Genomic DNA, 20,237 nt, shown 5'->3' with positions numbered 1-20,237 from the left:
TCAATGCCCTTGTGCTCTGATTATGTGCATACCTCTTCACTTATTTATAAGGTTATGGGCAAATCCAGGCTTTTACTGTCATTATAGAGCCGTAATGTTGACTGTTACTGCAACATTGTGATTCACCTGCGGCCTATTTTTCTTTTTATCTATTTCATTTATATATATATATATATATATAAACAAGAAAATAACTTCTCGTAAAAAGTATTGTATATGTGTCACAACAGCAGAAGGTTATATTACTGTAATACAAAACTATCTCAAGTGATCCATGACATTTTAGTGGAAAAATAAGACCATAAATACACATTGCGAACTTAAAGGAATAGTTCAACTCTGCAGCTGTCAGAATGAGAGTTCAAACAGCTGATAAAAACATACAATAATCCATAAGCAGTCCAGACAGCTCTATAACTTCTTGTAAGCGAAAAGCTGCATGTTTGTAATAAACAAATGCATCATGTTTTCATCTTCAAATCGTTCCTTTTGGATAAAATGCATGCCCTGTATCCATAATAGCCCATAATTTCTTCAGTAAGAAAGTCATCTTATCTGAATCTGAATACACAGATCAAGTGCCGTTTAGCGAAAACAGTTCTAAACAAATATGTCGGTGGATTTTGATGTGAGAGGACAACAGGAGATAGACTTTTTCACTATCCAGGCTGTTTAAAGTTAAAACGCTTTAATGACGGACTTGTTTCTTACAAACATGCAGCTTTTTGCTTCACAAGACATTAATTGATGGACTTTTGAAGGAGTCATATTGTGGATTATTGTGATGTTTTATATCAGTTGTTTGGATGCTCATTCTGACGGCACCCATTCACTGCAGAGGATCCATTGGTGAAGTGAAGTAATTCTACATTTCTCCAAATCTGTTGAAGAAAAAAAACAAATCTACATCTTGGATGACCTGAGGCTTGAGTAAATTTTCAGCAAATTTTCATTTTTGTGTGAACTATTACTTTAAGGCACATTCACACCGGAAGCAATCGAAGTGATCAGAGACATCAAGAGCATTTATGCGTTTTATGCAAATGTGCAGCAGCACGATGTGGGACAACCAAAGTGAGTGCAGACAGTGAAGCTCTTTACTATTATAATTCACCTCCATTTAGTCGATTATGAACGCCTATTAGCAACCAATGGGGCGTTAAGTGGAACCTGACTAATTTTGGAGGATAAATGAATTACGTGACATGAAAATTTACACAAGTTGAATGAGTGAATGTATTTTTCATTTCGTGGATAACAGAAAATATGAACAAAATGTCAAAAAAATAAATAAAAAATTTCATCCATGACAAGCTCTTTGAATAATGTATTTTGGATGCCAAAAGGGATGTCTAGATCACAAAATGTTTTTTGTACATTCCATTTGATGATTCAGTATGTCACACAATGCATTTCAACCACACATGATCCAGACAACTCCTTTCACGGCCAAAATGCATTTCCTGACACCCTGAATCACAAAATGAACTGCAAAAAACAATTTGTGGCTAAATTTGTTATTCAAAGACTGAGCATTTTTTTGACAAAATAACATGCTAGGTGAATTTTGTCAATGACAGGTATTTAATGTCCCCTAAATGACACGTACATTCGCACTTGTGCCTAGAGAAGAATGGTGTGAATTTTGTGCATTAAAACAGTTTTACAATTTTGTGCAAGAAATAAACTTGTGTTTTTAATAAATTGCAACTTTTGTCTTTTTTTATGAACAAAATGCGATAAAGTGTAAGTGCATTTTATCAAGTAATTCATTAGATCCACAAAATTAGTTATTTTACATTTAGTACCCTTGGTGGTTCCTAACTGTAGTGGTGGTGATGTCTCTGGTGGGCCAGTGCACAGTAATAATTTGGTTACAAGGAGCATATAACTCAAGCTAAATTAATTAGATCATTCCTAATCAATCATTAACAGTAGCTGCTGTTCAATCTGCATACATCTGATGCTCTCCTTCCCTTCTTCCTCACACGAGAGCATGTTCTCCTCATTTACGCTCCAGGTGAAGGGTTGCCAGATACCACAAAAAAAGTAACCTGGTCGAAAAAGTAATTTGACCCCAGTAACTGTGCTTTGGATTTGACATTTTCATTGTCAAAACAAGCCACTTAAAATGCAATATAATAAGCAGACATGGCAAATACATGCCAGAAAATAAATATACAAGAAAATTATATTTCTAAAATCCTACAAAAAAAAGCTAATTTAGTTTAATTGATAATTGAAGTTTAATTACACATATTTAGAAAATAATAATATTGTTTATTGTCTATGTATCCACTAAGTATACATAGTGTCTATCTACATGAATGAGAAAAGCCAAATATCCCCCAAACTGTATTTAAATATTAGGTTTAAATAAAATATTTCAAATCAACATTAAAATCCGACAACAATGGTGTCATAAATTTAGCTTCATTACCTCAAATCATTCTGTAAAAATATACATACACATTTCATATCTTCTTTAAACAGGCAACTGGCTCTTTTACTCAAAAAGTGGGATCGATCCTATAGCCACCATACTGATTTTTGGCTGAGTGGTCTGTCTACACAACTTGGAAACCTCTGGTGTTTAAGTGCACGTCAGCAATACGACACTATAGTTTAGGTGACAATTTAAACATCATTAAACAGTAGGCTGACTTACTATGCTTTTTCTCATGAGATGAGGTTGCGTGTCATTTGAAGACACCAAGAGGACACACAGAGATGCTAATTACTGTTTCATCATGCATGGGCCTACTATGACACAGCTGAATGCTCTTTCTACTGTTTTGACAGTAGTGCAATCAATAGTTTCAAACTGTATTTAGCCCCACCTGACTGACGCCCTCTGGCTGCTGGAACCGGCAAATCCGTTGGGACCAATTATCATGGAGCACAGTCACATCAGACACACACACACACACACACACACACACACACACAAACTCTTCTCAAAGAACTACCATGTGCCCTGGTTTGTATGTAATCAGTCAAGGTCACAGCAGCGATTAATGTGGAGTGAATATGCACAGCACTTTTATTTCATCAGCCACTGTCATAAGTTATCACTCAGCTCAAGGTCTACGCAATTGAGAGAGAAAATTAATGTGATACCAACTGAACAAGAAGGCCACAAAACACCCCAAGTCTTATTCAGTCTACCCACACTGCGCCATATACTGTAAGATCTTCACCGGAGTTTAAGGACAGAATGCTATTATTTTTTATGGCACTTCACATCGAGGTCTCAGAGTCCTGGTCTTTTGTTATATGCCAGTGGTCTATATTCAAAAACATGCCAAACGGAAGTGATAAATGAATTTACTTTTGATATTCATTCAGCCTATCACCACCCCGCTGGAAACATACAGCAAGCTCTACAGAGCTGCCTTCCTCTCCAGCATCCCAGGGGACGAGTCACAGGAGCCAGAAGGGGTTCAGTAAGCTTCAGTAAAAGGCCTGGCATCGCCTTGGGGTGGATGTTTAACAAGCTCCCGTGCATATGCTCCTAGTGTACACTGCGCAACGGATGTTTGGTTGCATATACTATGCTAAATACAATCAACGACCAACATACTAATGATTTATATTTTGTCATATTATTATATTACTTCCATCTTGAGCAAAATGACAACTGAGAAATACACAAACATGATTCACTGTATATATTTTTATATCTTGACCAGTGCTTCTCAACTGGTTTTGTTTCAAGTCGCAGATCTTACACTGAACATCAACTCGAACACAAAAGCAGACATCTTCAAAATGAAAATTGGTTTATTATTGGTTTCTACATGTCTGTTGAATTGCATAAACTTGCAAGAATAAACTGGGTCAAATATTTAAAACCTTGTGCAGTTTGTTCCAGTGTTGTTATTCTTAACTAAAACTACAACTAAAACTAAAAATTGTTTTCACATACATATATATATATATATATATATATATAAACTAATAGTGATTAACCAATGAAAATGAAAAAAGCACATTAAAATTATTACAACTTAAAGTAAAATTAAACAAAAATTTAACATATAAAAATAACTGATTATTTACAAAATGTAAAAAAAATATATATATATAATAGTATATAAATCATCGAAAATAACATTGGTTTGTTCATGGTGTTTTTGTGAGAACGTCAGGCATCCTGTCCATGTTGGCATATGGCTAATTTGGCTATAGCCTCTACCAAGTGACAGATGAATTTGCAGCAAAATAACAAGTTTGATTGGCACAGCATTTGACAGCAACAGTAAAAGATATAAGACTGATTTTCCCCTCAATTTTAAAAATTATCTCTGAGTAACACGTTAAAATAATTTTTAATGTGTGTTAATATGTATTTTTTAAAACAAATTAATATTAAATTATCCTAATTTATATAAAAAAATCATTTATAATTTTACGTATTATGTATATCTATTAAACAAATATTTGTAAAAATTAACATGCATTAGTAGAAATTAACATTAACCAATATTTTTATATTAATTTATGTTAGTTTATCTCATGTATCATTTATAATATTATGTAAAATGTATAACTTTTACAAATGTATTAGTAGAAATTAACACATATTATAGAAATTAACATTACCCAAGATTAATAAATGCTGGTAATTCTGTATTGTTCGTTTGTTATTTCATGTCAACTATTCCATCGACTAACAATAGAAATGTATTCTAAAGTATTACTGCATTTTGCTAACCATTATGGTTAAATAAATTGTATTATTTGAATTTAACTTTGTTTTCTCCCTGTCACAACAGACCTGTGTCTCTTTTTGGGGTCGCGACCCACCAGTTTAGAAGCACTGCTCTAGAACATTTGGAAAAGAGTGGAGTAGACTTTTGAAATGTAAAGGACAAGAAAAACAGCTCAACAAATTTACATACAAAGAGTACTTCACTAGCTTAGCAATGCCCAAAGGGTAAACACATGCACTTAGAGGGCAGAACCCACACACATAAACAAATAAATGCACACAAACACGCACACATATGCAAATGTACTTTCGGATCTAGACATCTTATTTGCTGAAGACTCATATGAAGAACATGTTTATGTGTCCTTTGAGTGAAGGACATTAAACATTCAACTCAGACAAATCATAAAAAGTATTTTTCTCAAACACACACACACACACACTGCCTCAGTCCCCAATTCACATATCACACACCTTAGAGGGCAGAACCCACACACATAAACAAATAAATGCACACAAACACGCACACATATGCAAATGTACTTTCGGATCTAGACATCTTATGTGCTGAAGACTCATATGAAGAACATGTTTATGTGTCCTTTGAGTGAAGGACATTAAACATTCAACTCAGAGAAATCATAAAAAGTATTTTTCTCAAACACACGCACACACACACACTGCCTCAGTCCCCAATTCACATATCACACACATGCACATATAAAATCAACCCAATAATATCATATGAAGTATGCTGCCAACTCTCTCTCTCTTTTTCTTGTTGTCTCTCTCTGACACATCAGGTGCGCAACCCCAATCCCATCACCCTGCTTTTTTTTTTGGCCACTGGAGTATTAATCATTCATAACAATCTCTGAACACTAGTTATGATTTCTCTTCTGTCATAATGCACCCTGACAAGATCAGCCAAGAGACTAAATTACAGTACTTCATCTATAGTGTCTTGCCGTAGGGGACGAAAAAATGCACGGCCCAGCTCAGACATGAATCCTGAGATTTATATCTCTACTTTAACTCGGTCTTGCTTTTTTTCTCTCTTTTTTATGTTGATCTGTCCGGCCTCTCGCTCACTCTTTTTCTAAATCAGTGAATGTCTCATCCATCATTGTCTTATTTACATAAGCATTTATTTGATGGTGGAAATTAAATTGTGAAACATTTTAGATTAAAATGTTTGCTAAGGCTAATTTTAAAGCTAGCATTTTATGTCCCCTAAATACACAAGTTTTGCATAATTTGACAAAATTACAACTTGATTAGAAATTATGCGCAAAAAAAGAAAGAAAGAAAAGAAACTGTTAATGAGTGACGCCTACCTTGATTTGTGTAATTTTAGTTTAATTTTAAACTCTTAAAATTAAATGCAAAATAAATAAATAAACACTCAAGCTTAATTATCTACTAACAATGTACAACAGTGGACAAAGGAGAATTGCTTAATTTATTTATTTTAAAGTTTGTTTCCCCTGAACTGTGCTGAATAATGCCTTTTTCCTAACATCTCACATCAGCATTTATTTGATGGTGGAAATTAAATTGTGAAACATTTTAGATTAAAATGTTTGCTAAGGCTAATTTTAAAGCTAGCATTTTATGTCCCCTAAATACACAAGTTTTGCATAATTTGACAAAATTACAACTTGATTAGAAATTATGCACAAAAAAAGAAAGAAAGAAAAGAAACTGTTAATGAGTGACGCCTACCTTGATTTTTCAAGGATCATATCTCACCTCAAGCGTACTCTTCACGGAGTTTACACTAACTTTAGGGGGGAAAAACACATTTTATTATGTATCATTATATTAAAAGTCCTGAGATAAGGGAAAAACCAGATCTATACAAAAACATTTGTTTTTATTGTTAAAACATGTTTAAACAAGAAACTATCTGAAAATAAGTTTAATCACTAAAATGGCTAAAACTAAAATAAATTAAATAAATCTAAACAAAAGTCCTGAGATAAGGGAAAAACCAGATCTATACAAAAACATTTGTTTTTATTGTTAAAACATGTTTAAACAAGAAACTATCTGAAAATAAGTTTAATCACTAAAATGGCTAAAACTAAAATAAATTAAATAAATCTAAACAAAATATTTGTTTCTTTTTTTTCAATATACTGAAGCTCACAACAAAAATACTAAAATTAAAATGAAAACTAAAATGGTAACACTTTATAATAAGGTTCATTAGTTAACATTAGTTAACTACTTTAGTTAACATGAACTACATGAACAGCATGCATAATAATTCTACAGCATTTATTAATCTTAGTTAATGTTAATTTCAACATTTACTAATGCATTATTAAAATCAAAAGTTGTGCTTGTTAGCATTAGTTAATGCACTGTGAATTAACATGAACTAACAATGAACAACTGTATTTTCATTAACTAACATTCGAAACAAAGATTAATTAATACTGTAATAAATGTATTCATTGTATTGATAATACATTAACTAACATTAGCCAATGTAACCTTATTGTAAAGTGTTACTACTAATATATATATTACATAATATTATACTTATACAAAGTTTCCGAGACAGTTTCAATATATCCTTCATATAGCCAAAAAAAAAAAACATTGTTTTAATAAACATTAACCCCTGGGACATCAAATTGCCTCAGGCTGAAGAAACACCCAGCTATCTCACTTGCCATGGGCTTAGTGAGCTGTTTCTATATCACACTGATTTAAAACAAGGATTTAAGAGCACCAGTGACTCCCTTGACAAGAGTGGACATGGGAATCGTTGTGGTTTATGGTCAGTGCAGTAACGGCAGAGTGTGTTTGTGTGAAAGAGAGAGAGTGCAGCGCTGTAAATAGCAATATTCTGCTTATCAAAACATTACAACATTGCTTCACCAGGCAATTATGGTCTCTACTCCCTATATTGATAAGGGAAAAACCCAAAGAATGCAAACAGAGTGCACCAGCATTTTCTAACACTTTCTAACCAAACCACAGGAGCAAGTCCAGTGGGAGCACTTGGCTAAATGTTCACCATCGAATGCTAATGGACTCAAAATGGACCAATCATTTAAGTTTTCACAAATTATTATATATATATATATATATTCCCTTAAGGTTGCCTTACTAAATGATATTTCAGAAAGTAGCTGAATAACTTCACATCTGTGCCCACATGAAGCATTAATGCAAAATTGCTTTCTAACTTAATCCTATTAGCTCTACTTCTCCCAAAGTCCACCTCCATCGTCTCCAAGCAGGTATAGCATTCACGACTTAATGCTCAGTGGCCACAGCAAAATGTCTTTTTTATCCAACTAGGAAGTCATTAAATGACAAAGTGTGCACGAAAGACAGCCTGGATTAGATATCATGAAAACAAATTATGTATGGTATTTTTTTAAAACCTTTTTGGGTGAAATACAGAGTAAACTTAATCAAATAAAGTAAAAAAAAACAAAAAAAAAAACAATCTAGATTATATGAACTCTACATCAAACAGTCCGTTGGAAAGCAGCATAAAACAGTTCATACAATTTTTATATATCTATGTATGTATGAATGTATTTATTTATGCATTTATTTTATTCCAAATAATATCACTAATTCAAGTGTCTGTTAAGTTGCCCACTGACCTTCCACAATAGGATCAATCCATTAAAAAGAATAGACCTACATACAGACGACTACACAGTTAAAAAAATCAATATCTCAAATACCATCAGCTTAGTCATATGTTACAGTATGTGGGCATCTCCAACATCACAGCACTGTAAAACTTATTTAATGCATCATGGGTATTCTTGCTCATAAAATAGGTTTTTTCATCAAATGTCAAGGTCTGACTAGTTACTGGTATATATTAAATAAATAAATAGCCTGTTTATAGTTATTTCTTTTATATATACTTATACATATTTTTACTTCGTTACAGTACTTAAAAAGAGAGTACACCTAAAATTGAAAATTCTGTCATCATTTACTCACCCTCAAGTTGTTTCAAACCTGTATAAGTTTCTTTCTTTCTTCTATGAAGAAATCAATGGCTGTTAGTCAATGGCTACCAGCAATTGTTTGGTTACCAACATTCTTCAAAACATCTTCTTTTGTGCTCAACAGAAGAAAGAAATTCATACAGGTTTGAAACGACATGAGGATGAATAAATGATGACAACATTTTTTTCTTTTTTATTTCATTTTTCAAACTATCCCTTTGAGTAGGCCACATTTTTCATGTATCTGTACATTACCAGTTTTTTTTTTCCCCAGAACAATTTACTTTTACTTCGCTACATTCCGAAGCATAATGTTGTACGTTTTACTAAATTTCATAAACATATTATTCCTTGTTATTTTGAACTGAGGAAATCACCACCCGCTCTGAGATGCAAGAGTGACGTGAACGTATTGTGAATGAGCTTATTCTTTCCAATTAACCTACTGAGGCAGTTCACAAATCACACTGAATGATTTATTTGCAGATTTATTTGAATTGACTGTCAGTTATTTGTGAACTAAGTGGTGGACGACATACACAAATTTATTAATATTATTTATTTTATTGTACTTATAAAGCAATTCTGGCATCAGAACCAAGTACCCATGAGCAAAGATAGCAGATTCCAAACTGTGTACCGGGGCAACTTCTGTTGAGGTGAATGTGAATGCTACTTTAACTGATAGATTTCTCACAGCCCACACTGATAACAACACAACAAACTAGAACAATCTCATTATACATTATCGGATGTCTGCAGCTTCATTGATCATAATAGAAGCAGTCTAGTTTTGTTTCGCCGCTAGCTTGACACAGTGTCAGGCTTCAGAAAGCAGAAGGATCAAAGTGTGTTGACCTCACATCAGCCACTATACTGCATTAACAGGGAGGAGCCGAGAAACGCTGAGTGAACAGATTTAACACAGGGCGGCTGGTTTTCACATCCAGCTGAGAATAACCTGCAGCAGAAAGAGAAAAAGAGATAAAGAGAAAATCCGCGAGCGGCTCTCCAAAGACTCATTAAGAAGAGATCAGAATATAGAGCATTTAATAAAAGCAGTTTCATGGTTAATATTGGCAGAAAGTGGATGGGCATCACGCTGGATAAAGACATAAAGATGTAGAGAGAATTGTACAGAGGAACAAAACACACACACACACACACACACACACACACACACAGGGGGAAGGGGAGAGGGAGCGATGGAAGAGGAGGATAAAAAGAAGAGGAGAGGGAGAGAACACAAGAGAGAACGAAAGCATGACATATTAGGCAAGAGGGAGTCTGTAGCATGCCAAACCTCCCCTGGTGCATCTCTCTGGTTCTTTAAATACCCTTGCAGTGCTTTGTTAAATATGAAATATTACCATATTAAAGTGACAGGCACACAACATTATTTTGGACATGTTGGCTTTTTGAATTAAGAAGAAACTCAACTTTTCAGATGAATGTAAGAGGTTCTATTCCTTTTAAAAATCAACACACATGAAATCCTAAGAGTCTCATCCATCAGTTTAAGGGGTCAAGGTTGATGTCAGATACCGTAACTACACTATTATTCTGATAAAAATGTGATTTCTGCATTAAAATCAGTTTGCATTGTGAAGATATAATTAGTAATGCTTTTATACAATAGTTCAATAAACAAAAAGTTAATATTTTACATTTTAGACACAATATTGCCATTTTTTCACACAGTAGTGGCGTTCATGAAAGAATCATCATTTTTGAACAAATTGGTTGAGTGAATGATTCAGTGACTCACTCGCTGCATCCGAATATGCATACTTGCCTACTATATAGTAGGTAAAAAATGTGAAAAAATTCACATACAACAGTAAAGTACAAAAAACATAACACATCGTATGTCCAAACTACATTCTTACAACTTTTAGAGTGCAACCGATGGGTTCTAGAAGTAAAATCCTGTTAATTTTCTTCATAGGGGAAAATATTTTTAAAGATAACTAATAAACCTTTAAAGATAGACATACTGTGAGCTCCAAGGTTGTTAATCGATGGAATATGCTGTTGTTGAAGCCATCACTCCATACTATTTCGACTTATTTTTAAAATAATTGTGTTTAATTGCAGAACTCCAGATGAAAAACTACATTCCACATGATTCTGCAAAGCATTCTCCAGTAATCAGAGAAATGTCATGAAATACTGGGACTGTAGTTCTTTCCCCAATTAAAGCTGTTAAGCACACAGGACTGGAACTAACTGTTGTATAAACTGAAAATATTTCAGTATATTATATTAGATGTTTAACCAGTGGCCAGGCAAGTGCAATTGAGAGGAATGGAAATGCTGATGGATATATTTCTCTTCGACTTTATAGACCTTGCGTCACTATCCAAAACTAATGCAATGCTAAGTAAATGCACTCAAATATACCAAGACAGTATACAGTCACTCATATTGACTGCTAGTTGGTAAAGTCATTGCGTCATTCCAATTACCAGTAGAAGTTACAGATACCAGAGAGAGTATGCTGCATACGTGGTTGGACCAAATTGCAATATACATTTATATGCATTTTCTTAATGCTTTTTGAAAATTGTATACAAAATTTATGGGGTAGTTCATATTGAGACTTTATTGCTGAAAAGAAGAAAAAAATGTACATGTGATTTTAGATTTCCATATTTTTCCATTCAAGTAGGTGTCGGTCTTGTTTGCCCGAAACAGCTGTCCAGAGGCGTTGTAAATATGGCTGCTGAGTGAACTGACTTTACTTGAAAGGGAATTTGATGCACTTTATTACTATTTTTACTTATAGCACACATGACAGAAACATCAAGTTCTGCATTGAATTCAAACCCATCTGTGTATGAGTGTATGAGGATCAGTGGCGGATCTTGGCATAGGTGATGTAGGCAGCCGCCTAGGGTGCCAGTGTTCTCCGGGGTGACACGGGCGCCGCCCCCACGCAATGCTCTCGGTTCTCGCTACTCCATTGCTCATTCCCAGCAGTATGGGAGTCGGTACATGTTCTCTCAGATATATACTGTATATATTATAACATAATTTCATCCTGTAATGGCAAAGCTGAATATTCATCAGCCATTACTCCAGTCTTCAGTGTCACATGATCCTTCAGAAATCATTCTAATATGCTAATTTGATGCTCACGAAACATTTCTTATTAATATCAATGTTAAAAACAGTTGTGCTGCTTTTTTTTCAAAATGAATAATAAGAACCATTATTCATATTTGAGCATAAATACTAATTGATAGTATAACTGAGCACCAAATCAGTGTAGAAGTAATTTTGAAACATTTTTAAAAGTATTAAAATATACATGGTTATATAATGTAATAATATTTCACAGTAGTACAATTTTTACTTCAGTGTGAAAATATGACAATTTTAATGTTAGGTGTGATTAACCACAATTAATTAAAGAGAATGTATGATTAATTAGCCATGTTTTTATTTATGTATTTATTTATTTTTAATTGATTAACAGCACAGTATTTACATCACAGTACAAGGCCAGAGTATTTGGGAAACCTGTTTGGAAACAATCACTATTATTGCAATTGACTTACATGAAACAGCTTTAATTGCGCTATTTATATGCAGTTTTCATTTTAAACACAATATTTTAACTGATAATTTATTCTATTTAATTTTATTGGAATGTAATGTAAAATCTAAACTTCCCTGAGTAATCAAATGAGCCAGAGCCACCACTGACCAGGATGTATGACTATGAGCGCACAGAACAGGTGCAATAACGCATCAGTCCTCATGGTAGTTGTCGTGGCGACAGGCGTGCTGCCCTCCGGTGGTTATTAGGGAGTGTTGGGCAATCTTTCAAGGACAATCTTCTCTCTCTCTCTCTCTCTCTCTCTCTCTGTTTTGAGTGATTGTTCTTTTCTCCTCTTTCTTACTGCAGAGTCAGGGGTTTTGTCTCCTCTACACTAGCGCCACACTGTATGCACTGATAGACAGAGCTTCAAAACAGACACAGCCTGGGGGAAGTTTGAGAGTATGTGTGTGTGTGTGTGTGTGTGTGTGTGTGTGTGTGTGTGTGTGTGTGTGTGTGTGTGTGTGTTTGTTTATGTCCATGCATGCTTATGTTAAAGCCAGTGTTCATCATCTATGAACACATTGTGTGTGGGAGGGTGCGTGTGTGTTATGCCAAACAAGGGTCAGTGCGTTGCTTTCTCTCGTCACATCAGAGTCAACATAAAAGGTTTTTGCGTATGTGTGCGTATGTGTGTGTGTGTGTGTGTATGTGTGTGTGTGTGTATACGACTGTGTGCTTTGGGTAGGTGGCTATGGACGGATCAGTCGGGTTGTGACACACGCTGGTGAATTTAAATTTAGAGAGCTCAGCACAATATTGCCAGAGGCAAGAGTTGTCCTATCTAATAACTACTTAAAACAACAAGCAAAAAGAAGAGAAAGGAACTGAAGGGGAAAGACAGAACAGAGAGATGAAAATACGGATGTTAAGACAAATTAACTTTTGCTTTTGCTTAAAAGAGTTTGGCTAACCTTTCAGCGTCAAATGCACAAAACTGGAGTTCAAACACGAACACAGATAAAGCAAATGCATGTTGTTTGCAACTGTTCAATCATATTCCTGAAAATCATAATTGCAGCTGAAATACATAATTAAAATCTTCTTGCCAACAGAATAGTTGTATTTCCACACAATTCACCAACAAATGTACTATTCCTTTTTTGTCCAGAGGCTGTAACTACAACTATAATCTATTGTACACACAGAAAAAAAATAATAAATAAAAACAGCCATGCAAACAATAAGCTTATTTACGCATCCATGAGTCAACGCTGATTTAAAGCAAAAATCTGTCAGGTATGTTTTGTCGTTTGACCCCATCAATAAGACAACACATTATGACTAATAACAATCCTGTTTTCTAGCACACAAACAGGGACAATATTGATCAACAGACAACAAATAGAGATGAATGAATCCCCCTCAATATTAGGACCTACATGTGCTTTATGTATGTGTATGTGTGTGTTGCTGTGTCAAACTAGGCTTGTGTGCAACAGCAGAAGTGGTTTCTTCTGGCTCTCTTGAGTACCCTATGGGAATACTTTAGGCACTCACTATGCAGCTTAGTATTCACAGGCCAAAGGAAACACAGCGACACTGGCTCACTCTGACACACTCGCATGCCAAAAACCTATACGCTGGACACACGAGACTTGCGAGCCCTCTAATGAACCACAAGAGGCAAAATATAACACCAGATATTAACTTGAACCACAGACACGCATATTTAAACCGCATCAATCTCCCAACAAAAATCTTTAACAAGCCACAAAGGACTCTTGTCAACACAATGGAGTCTGAAACTGAAGGATGTGAACAATTGTGTGTCTACACAAAGATGTTCTTTCCCACTTATACGTTTGTTAAACTGAACATATCTTAAGAGTATGAGAGAGAAAGCAAGAGAGAGAAGGTAATAGAGAGTGCATGCATTTTATTTTCACATGAGCATTTATCTGCGGCACTTTGTCTTGTCTGTAGCCTTATTGAACCAGAACACCACACTACAGATGACTAATAGAGACACTAAGACACTCAACTACACACACACAAACGCACACATACACACATTTACATTATCATGGAAATTATACTATATTAGATTACATTAGATTAGGGATGTGAAAATCAAAGTAGCAATACATTTCTGGAAACAGAACAGACTGATCCAAGTGTCTAATTTAAGACCTGGATTCTGATGACAAAACATGGCTCTCTCCAGTAAATCCCATAAAATGCACACACATTTGTCAGTTTGGATTGATCTTGAACTCGCACACAACTCCTGTACACACAGGACCTTGAATATATTTTCTTACGGGTTTGCTGACTTTCTATTTGCATGTATTCAATACAATGCATGCATTTCAAAACCTGTATTAACACCTTTCTTCTACGGAACACAAAAGATATTGTCAAAGCGTTCAAGGCAAGGTTTTCAGTGAAAAATAACATACATTTCAGTCTGTTTTTCACACAAAACAATGATATGTCTCCAGAACACTTGGAATATGGCATATGATAAGTTTATGATGCTTTTATGGTTCTCTGAGCTATTCAATTAATTTCAGCGTCCATTTTAAACTGAATGAACCAAATTTTATTTTATACAAAAAAAAAAAAAACATAAATATAAAACTATTTGTGAAATGGTACAAATTACTCTTGAAAGCTGATCATGAATTATAGGAATGAAAGGAGCTGGTGGGCTTCAGATTTATTCTCTGATATCTTAAAAATATATGGGTTGTGGGATTTTTTATTCTTGGGAATCTAGAACTCATTACTTACCTAGCTGGAAAAAAAAAATACCAAACCAATCTTTAGACAGGTGGTTTGCTGGTTTAAGTATGTTTTTGCTAGTTTAAGACAGTCTAGCATTGCCCTTCAATTCTAAAAAATTTGACTTTGGGTCCAATATGGACTAACCCAGCTGTTGGGTACAATTTTTAATCCAAAAGTTGGGTTAGTCCATATTTGACCCAAAGGTGGGTTGAAACAACCCAGCATTTTTTTGAGTGATTTAGCACATCAGTCAGCTGGTCTTCTAGCTGTCAAGTATCCTCTCTAAAAACAACACAACAAATCAGCCAAACAACCTTAGGATGGTTTACACTGTTTCTTTTTCATCAAGGCACTGATTTTATCATTTTTTTTTACATACATGGTCAGACACAGTGCAAATGGAACCAAGGCCAAGTGAAATAAAGTTAAATCAAACGAGAGACACACAAATAGCTATGAGAAGAAAGAAAAAGCGATAGAATGAAAAATTGAAAGAAAAATATGACAGTTTCTCATTCTGCTGCTATGCAGAGCATCAAAAAATCAGAGGTCAGGGGAGTGAGACGCACACATCAGGTGTCAAGAGGCAGAAAGAAAGAGGGGGGCGAAAGAATGAGAGAGAACATTGACTTGCAAGACATAAGATCTGTCAAGTGTCATTCCATCTCTCCAACCCCTTCATACCACTCCACCCCGTAACATAAACAGGCAAACAAATCAAATGTGCATCACTGGTTGAGCAGAAATACAGTGGGCGCTTTTACATGTCTTTCAAACCTCTCGTGTATCAGATGATATCATCCAAAGTAATATAATAGATAATAGGCCTACGAGAGCCTCTGTCTTATCTTAGATTCTTGATTGCAATTAACAATCCACAATTAGAAAACCATTTTAGGTTTGTCCAGGCGAACAGGATTTGTGACAGAGGGATATCCACTAGAGTAACAGAACGAGCGAGCTGTCTAATAGGATTAGCAGCATGTCATTAAACGAGTTGTCCCGAGCGGAGAGAAAAAGAATGGGATGAGAGAAGGACAGAGAGATTAGGGATGTGAAAGTCAAAGCGGCAAACGTCTGAAAACAGAACAGATATTTCCATCTAGGAGTTTAAAATAAGTCCTGGACTTGGACAACAAAACATGGCTTTTCCCAGTAAATGACTAAATAATGACACACAATGAGGAGCAAATTCTTGCATTCGACTACAGCTACATTTATTTTTATGGATGGCCGATTGCATTCCATAAAATGTCATTGTAACGCATTCCATTAGTTTATGTAAGATAAGTAACAGAATCTACTGTAAATACACAAAATACTCTTATTTGAAATATTTTCTGAAAACAAGCCTAATATATAAATAGAAACAGTGTTGCTTATACGTACATTTAAATATTTACTTATAAATAGAATTGCACTTAGCTACACTAAAGTAGCCCTTACATTAGTTACTTAAAGGAACAGTTTCCCCAAAAATATTAATATTTTTAAAATAGCTATGAATATTAAAAAAAAATATGTTGGTGGATTGTGATGCTGTCACGCCCTCAGACTGCCCCTGTGTTCCACGTCTTGTGTTTTGCTCCCCATGTGCTCCCCATGACCCAGTTTCTCCTGTGTTTGATTATGCTCATTGTTTCCAGGTGTTCCCCATTTAGTTCCTGAATTTAATCCCTGTGTGTTCCTGAGTCCTGCGTCCAGTCTTATATGTCTAACCCCTGCGCTACGTGTGTTCCTGCCCGTGTATGTCTTTAAGTGAATTAATAAAGATTGCTCCTCATTTCCCTCCATTGTCTCCACGCTCCTTCGTTCCGAAACAGTAGGCAAACCGTGACAGAAGACTTTACCAACAAACAGTAAGCGGCGCCCCTTCTCCCCATGTTTTGATTTCCGTTTTTTGAAAGTATTTTGTTTTCCGTTCCCCCCGCCCCGTAGAGATCTTCTGTTTGTGGAGTACGCCAGGGAATTCTGTGGGCTCGCCGTTAAGACGGCGTTGGATGAGACCACATTGAATTCTCTGTTCTGGATCGGGGCCAACTACTATCGCCCCATCGACCTCCCGGACACCACGGGACTGAGCTGGAGGGAAGGTATCCTCAGGTGTCTGGAGAGTGTCCGGCCCCGATTCAGAACCAGTCCGTCAAGCCCACCGGCCGCTCTGTTGTCAAGCCCGGCCGCTGCACTCTCAAGCTTGCCGGCCGCTCCGAAGTCAATTTGCTGGCCGCTCCGTTGTCAAGCCCGCAGGCCGTTCCATTGTCAAGCCCGCTGGCCAATTCACCCCCAAGACCTCAGCTGACAGCAGCCCGTTCCTTAACCCTAAATCAAAGGAGGAAAATGAGGATGAAAAGGCTGTCGGCTCAAGCCCTTGATTCTGCTCCAGTGTTGGCTCCAGCCCCTGAGTCCGCTCCAGTGTCGGCTCCAGCCCCTGAGTACGCTCCAGAAAGGGCTGCAGTTCCCACGTACAGCCCAAAGAGGGCTCCAGTCCCCAAGTCAAGTCCAGAAAAAGATTCTGTTCCCAAGTCAAGCCCAGAGAGAGCTCCTGTTTCCAAGTCCAGTCCAAAGAGGGCCACAGTTCCCGAGTCAAGCCCACGGAGGGCCTCAGAACCCGACAATTCCACCAAGGGAATTTTTTGGGGGGGCTATAGGGATCCGGCCGTAGAGGCTGGGCTGAGAGCCGAGGCCAAGGCCATGGAGGCCGCTCCGCCATGGCCCCCTGAACTCTCTGCTCCGCCATGGCTCCCCGAGCTGCCTGCTCTGCCATGGCTCCCTTGTCTGCCTGCTCCGCCATGGCCCCCTGAGTTCCCTGCTCCCCCATGGCTCCCTAGTCTGCCTGCTCCGCCATGGCTCCCTAGTCTGCCTGCTTCGCCATGGCTCCCTAGTCTGCCTGCTCTGCCATGGCCCCCTGAGTTCCCTGCTCCACCATGTCTCCCTGAACTGCCTGATCCGCCATGGGTCCTGGAATGGGTACCGCTCTGGAGGCCGTCCGTCCCGTGTAGCCTGTCCCTAGAGGCCTCCAACTTAAGTTAAACCATTCCTGCTCCTGCTGACTTATAAAACAACTTTTCTTTCTGATTAAATATGGATTCTTGTTGTATGATGCTAAAGGTTAAAGCATTTCTCATGTATTGCATATACCTAAAGAATTTGAACAGACTATGAATTATCTCAATCCAAACATTTATGTTTTTTGTTCAGTTTCTATGTAAATTAGGCTCATTATATGTAAACATCATTATTCATAAAACTAATATTAATACTGTGCTATAACCACCAACGAAAAGCTGGAAGGAGCCAGAATTTTATTTAAAACAGATATTTGTGCACTTTCTTTTAATAATGGCAGCAGTTATTAATCAAATGATCAAATCAAGTAGCCTATGTGAAGTATGCCAGATCATGGTAGTCTGCCCAACCTACTGTACCTCTCTGAACAGGCCTGCAAGACCAGGAATTCATCTGCGCAAATTGTGATCAGCACAGATTTTGAGGCATGTTTGCACCCTTACCTGATTTGCATCATTATTTTTGTCAACCAGGCGTTAAAACAACAGGGAAAACATGTGCAAATAACCTGCACTATCAGCCGGCACATTTCAGATTTAGTGAATTCCCTCCTCAGTGTATTTTGCCTTGTTGACAATGATAACCCATTGCTATGTAGATGTGTTGCTCACACTGCAAGGCTGTGTCCTTGTAGTGAGCATGTCAGAAGAGCTAAAAGTCTCCCCACATTTTAATATTTCTTTAGATCTTCCTCTCTCTTTCTTCTCCCTGCCTGCGCTACTCAAAATTCCCTTTTCAATTCATGAGAGCGGAGGGAAAGGGGAAAGACTTGTAAGACATTCTTGCTACCAATTGGATCAGTCATTTTCACCGCCTCCTCACAATCAGTTGACTGGGGCATGTACATTCACAGAGCAGCTGAGTGACCTGCACTGATTCAGAACCAGAACCAAGTGCAGAAGCTTGTTTAAGTTATGTTACCCTGCCTCAGTTCACTGGCAAAGGCAAGTAGAACATGCACCCTGGAGCATTCTCACCTCCCATGAACTGTATTCACCCTGACACACACATGCATAGACTGCATACACAGCAGCAACAGCAGCCAAATTATAAAAAAAAATGTGAGGGAAAAATTCTATAAAATATGAAGCCATTTTCAGACACAGACAACTCAATACTATGAAGCTTGAATATATAGTAGGTTAGTACAGATAGCCTTGTATTGTAGATAAAATGTGCAATAACAGAAATTATCAGTTATGACTGCATTTTTTAAGAACTCTATATACATTAAAAAACCAGTGGGTGGTGGCACTGAATCATTTATTCAACTGATTTATTCTAACAAGGAAAGAAACAAGTCTTGGTGAGTGAGTCACTGAATCATCCTCTTAACTGATTTGATCAAACACACTGATTCATTGAGGAATGAAACACAGCTATTGTGTGTTGTTCAGTAACATGCAATGGTCTGGCAGTAGCTTTTTCCTTGCAAAAGAAACTTGTATCTGGCGATATTGAGTCTAGCAATATAAAATAATTGAAAAAGTTTTAAATGAGTGAATAATCCCATTTCATTTTCTTAGTTTTGCATAAAATGTAACATTGACTTCATTAGTCAAGCTCAACCTTCAGTACTGTTACTGGTGGTTCAGACAGAATGCGTTCTTACATTGTTTTGATTAGTTTTTTCTGTAAACATGCACTAGACGAACAAATTTGATTTTCATATATATTACTATGAGAAAACAATAAAATTTATATATATATAAAATAGCAAACCAATATTTCCTCTTCAGGAACTCGAGCTGCGTCGGAAGACGCTTAGGGAACGCCCTTCAGCGTGACCGGCTCTGAACCTCGTGTGTAATCAGACCAATAGATGGGCGAGACGTCACGGGTGGGTGACGTAATGACCAGGAGGCTATAAAAGCACGTGCGGTGAGACCAGCGTCAGCTTTTTGTCATTCAGCAAGCGCTCTGTGTGTGTGTCAGTCTGATATCTGTTTGTGAGTCTTATTTAGTGTTGTCTGTCATGAATCTAAAAACAAGACAAAACCATTCACCTAAGGCGAGGGCAGGCAGCATTCAGGCTGTGTGTTCCTCCCTGCCCGCATTACTTTACGGGTGGGGATACACATAGTTTGTTTGCTGTCTGCTTGGGAGCAAGCACGCAGAGTCAGCTCTCGAA

This window comes from Sinocyclocheilus anshuiensis, unplaced genomic scaffold (assembly GCF_001515605.1).
Source record: "Sinocyclocheilus anshuiensis isolate Anshui unplaced genomic scaffold, SAMN03320099.WGS_v1.1 scaffold86, whole genome shotgun sequence".
Classification (NCBI taxonomy): domain Eukaryota; kingdom Metazoa; phylum Chordata; class Actinopteri; order Cypriniformes; family Cyprinidae; genus Sinocyclocheilus; species Sinocyclocheilus anshuiensis.
This window is presented reverse-complemented; position numbering follows the sequence as displayed.